Genomic DNA, 276 nt, shown 5'->3' with positions numbered 1-276 from the left:
GTTCATTGAGGCTTCTGGTCCACAGTATCTTTCTGATCTCATTCATTCATCCTTACATACCCTCACGCCAACTCCGCTCTTCTTCTGACACCTGCATGCTTAGGATCCCCCCTGCTGGAACCAAAACGTATGGCCAAAGCAGTTTTTCATACCCAGCCCCCTTTCTTTGGAATCAACTTCCTCAGCCTCTCCGTCACTCATCTACGCTGCTTTCTTTTAAATCCAGTCTGAAGACCCACCTTTTCCCTCCTGAATAATCCTCTTGTGTGTGTGTGT

The sequence above is a fragment of the Babylonia areolata genome, chromosome 31 (genome assembly GCF_041734735.1).
Source record: "Babylonia areolata isolate BAREFJ2019XMU chromosome 31, ASM4173473v1, whole genome shotgun sequence".
Lineage (NCBI taxonomy): Eukaryota > Metazoa > Mollusca > Gastropoda > Neogastropoda > Buccinidae > Babylonia > Babylonia areolata.
This window is presented reverse-complemented; position numbering follows the sequence as displayed.